The sequence below is a fragment of the Vigna radiata genome, chromosome 8 (assembly GCF_000741045.1).
Source record: "Vigna radiata var. radiata cultivar VC1973A chromosome 8, Vradiata_ver6, whole genome shotgun sequence".
NCBI classification, from domain to species: Eukaryota; Viridiplantae; Streptophyta; class Magnoliopsida; order Fabales; family Fabaceae; genus Vigna; species Vigna radiata.
In genome coordinates, this window is record NC_028358.1 from 25,740,150 (window position 1) to 25,744,580 (window position 4,431).

Sequence of the window (4,431 nt, forward strand, 5' to 3'; positions counted from 1 at the left end):
CCTAAGAGCTATTTTTCAAATGTGCTCTAAGTCATGATCTTCATATCCTTTGAATTTCTAGTTGCTTGTAGCATTGTGAGCCTTGAATAATTTTTGGATAGATCAACAATGTAAGTATTGTCATTAATTCTTTCATGAACTTGAAATGGTTCATCTCCTCTTAGTAAAAGTTTATATTTCCTTTTAGAAGGAAATCTTTACTTCCTAAAGTGAACTCGCATCCAAATGCCAGATTCAAACTTTGTCTTCTTTCTCCCTTAATTAGCCTTAGAGGCTAACTTCTCCATCTTCTTTTCTATTTGGACCTTTAACTCTTTATGAAGTTCCTAACAAAAGTAGCTTTAACCAATTTGTATTTGTTAGTTATATAATCAATATCAGGTAAAGTTAACAAATCTAATGGAGTTAAATGGTTAAAGTCAAATACTAAAACAACTATTATGAGAAAAATCATCATAGTCGTGAATCCTATTTTTTTTAATATTTTTATTTTTATTTTCCGCGTGTTAAACTAACATCGTGCCACATGGCAGTGACTGAAACACATGTAAACTCTAGAAAGGGGAGGAAGGGGGGTTGAATAGAGTTTAAAATTTTTCACAAAGAAGTATTAGACGTTGTTACAGGGGTTAGAAAATTTGTAGACAATGTTGAACACTTAAAGATTTTTATGTGTTTAGAAAGCCTTTAAAACGAAAACAAGGATGAAAACTTGTTTTTATACTAGTTCACTCCAATCTGATCTATGTCTACTTCTCCCTTAAGCATTCTTAAGGGATTCTAAAAATCTTTAAAAAGATTACAAACGAGTTTAACCACTCTTGGTTTATAATTGAATATAACACTCTTGATTTTACACCAATCCAACTGATTATACCGTTTTAACTCCATTGAGTTAAACAAAAAAAGTATTTTAATTAACTTTTGAATGTATAAAAACAACAAAGTGATTTTATAAAACAAGTAGAAATGATAAATCTCTTTGAGAGGATATTTTTGCAATACAAAGTATATCTGAAAAGTTGTCCTTTATAGATTTGCATAGATAAATAGAACAAAACACAACAGAGAAGAAAATACAATTCGTGCATGCATTTAATACGATAGACATTTGTTTCGGTGTTAGAGCCCGAGACCGAACCGACCACTTGGACCAGCTTCCGACCGTCTGACCCGTCCGTCTTGTCGATATCCTTCGGGAATCAACCTGGAGGCCCTGCAAAGAGAACACTCCGACGCCCAAGTCAGATAGTAGATCAATTAGCTAGGCCAATTTTTAGATTAGATTCGAGATTACTTTACCTGTCCTGCCATTCTTATTTATAGACTGCGCATCTGTAACTGACCATTAATTTCATTGATTTGCTGCACCTTCCGTTACATCTCCATCAAGGCCCATCAATGCTCCTACAACCTCATTCCTACCCTGCCCTNCACCGNTCNGCCCTANGTTGTACTCATTCCCCAAACTTTGCCAGTCGGACCCGACCGAACTCCCTCCACTGCACTCGGTCTGACCGGTTCGACCGAACCCTCTCCACTACACAAGCCCCCCAAGCCCCGAGCGTCTTCGACTAGCAAAGGGGTTTAAACTCTCAATATGGTTCTGGGCAACGAAACGTCTCGCTATTACAGCCATTCGATCCTGCCTTCAACAACGGCCATGATCCTCTCACCCATCAATCACATCTGTTCACCGAAGAGTCACGAGTTTTCCTCCGTTGGATCTGTCATCGATGGACGGCTGAGATGCTTTCTTGAAGCCCTCTTTTTCGGCTATAAAAGGTGGAGGGCCCCTCCCTCATTCTCGCACTCTCCTCCCCCTACTCTCCGACTCCCGCTCTTACTCTGCTCTCTTCCCGTTCTTCTGCTTCCTTCTTTCAATCGCTCAGGTAAATGTCTTCGTCGTCGTGGTCTTCCGATGAGTTCGAAGGTGAAGGTCGGGGGTACGCTGATGATGCGGTTGCGTCGACCTTTTCTCCCTCCTCGTCGTCCACTTCATCCGGTCATCCCTCCCGGGAAGAAGCTCCCGCTGATGACGTCGAGTTCAATGTTGACAACTCCCTGGAGTGGACCGGCATTGCTCCTCCTCCCGCCATCCCAGGTTACGACTGGGCTCCCCATGAAGTCCGGGGTCATCCTTCCTACTTCATTTCTACCTCCTCCATCATTCGCTTGCTCGAATCGGTGGATCTCATGTCTAACCTCCGTCGAGATTCGGCCGACATATCCTTGGTGGTATGTCGTTCTAACGAGCGGGTGTGTCACGGTCGGGAAGGGTATGCCCTGGACTTCTTTTACACCTACCTTACCCTTTTTCGCGACTTGGGGGTGAGGCTTCCCTTCTCTGATTTTCAGTGTGGCGTGCTTCGCGAACTGAACATTTGCCCTGCTCAGCTCCATCCGAACGGCTGGGCGTGCATGCAAGCCTTTTCAGTCTTATGTACCGGCCTACTGTTAACCCCAACCCCGGCATCCTTCCTCTTTTTCTTCCAGGCTTTACCCCACCCCAACAAAAGCTGGATCTCTCTGATCCCTATAAAGGATAAGCAACTATTCGCCCCCTTCAACTCTTCTTACAAGGATTTCAAATCAAACTTTTTCAAGGTCGCCATACGCGAACCCGGCCGGCCCACATACTTTTCCGAGGGTCGGCCTAAATTCCCCCTATACTGGACCGAGCATCCCAAACAAGTCATTTCCTGGAAGAAGTCCGAAATGACCAACGACGAATTGGAGGTGATTCGTCAAATCGATCAGCTACCCCGCAAGACCTCCTCTCGCAAACTCATCGAACTCATCGGATCTGACTTTGACACTCTACGGACTAGAGTGTTCGGTAAGTTTCTTTACATTTTGCAATTATCGACCGGTCATTATTAACTTGCTAAATTTGCGCTTTCCTTGCAGACTTCTTGTAACACCCCGACAACTTACAAGGACTGTTGACTGCCCCCACACATCACCACGAGACTTTCCAGTGTGCTTTGTCCTCACTCGCACACTTTCCGGGTGGTATCAGAGCCTAGCCTCTCCCAGTACGGTGTGGTTCGAGGACGAACCATGCGGAAGCTGGTGGGTATGTGACACCCGGACACTGACGAGGGCGGGGAGTGATCGCCGGTGCAAGAGGCATGGTGCAGGGGGCACAGACAAGGAGCGGCTCCTGGCAGGCTTCCAGTGGAAGGGGTACATGGACGAATCGAACATACACCGGAATGAGAGGGATCTGGAGATTGTATAGGTATGGGACTATACAGTTGAAGGATAGCTTAAAGGAATTGATCTGGCTACTCATATCAACAAATGCATTTGTTTTTCGGTAGCCTAACTCATAAGAACTCCATGGTTAAGCGTGCTTAGCCTAGAGTAATTATGGGATGGGTGACCTTCTGGGAAGTTTTCTCGGAAAGTGTGCGAGTGAGGACAAAGCACACTGGAAAGTCTCGTGGTGATGTGTGGGGGCACTCAACAGTCCCTGTAAGTTGTCGGGGTGTTACACTTCTTTGGCGGCATGGAGAAACACCAAGCTTTAGCTCTGGCCCGCAAGAACAAACGCAGCGGACATGTTACTATTCCCTCCTCCTCGACCGCCGCCCCCTCCAGTTCCACTTCACCCGCGCCCCTCAACATCCCGAAGATCGATGAGTCCAAGCCGGTCGTGATCTCGTCTGTACCGAAGACCAAAAGCAGAAAGCGTCCTTCGCAAGAAAAGACACCCTCCCCACCCAAAAAGAAGAAACTCTCTAGCCGTCTTCTCACCAGTCTCCTTGACCCCAACATCCATGTGTCTGATCGCTTAGAGTTCAACCTTTCTCCCGAAGAGAAAGAACCCATCAAGAAACTGACCCCCTCCGAAGCCTCCGACATGGCCCACGAATTTCTCTCCTGAGCTGGTATCTGTATGAATTATGCTGCTGGAACCACGAAGCCCCTCTTGGTGTCAGAGCTAGAAATCTCTAATAACCAACTGACCAAAGCGAAAGAAGAGCTTTCCTCTCTCACCGAGCGTCTTGAGAAGGCCAACAAATTAGTAGAGGACGAACGGTCCAAGGCCGCCGCGTCCCTCCTGGAATCTCAAAAGGAAGCGAAGCGCCTCCAGGAATCGGTGGATGCCTTGACTCTCAGCCTTCAGCAATCCTTCAACCAACTCAAACAGCTAACCTCTGAGAGGGATGCCGCTATTGCCGACCGGGATAAATCGCTGGCCGACTTCACTGCCCTGGAGGATGAATTTTGTGAAGAGCGCCAGCGCGGGTTTGAGCAGGGAATCGCTCAATGCCACTACTTCTTCCAGTCGCCCTTAGAACATGAAGGTTTCGACATTATGAAGATTTTGGTGGACGGGCAACTTGTTGATATTTCCTCCCAGCTTCCTGCCGAACCCGTTAGCGCACCCGATCAGGCGGTCCCGACCGATGCTCTCCAGGC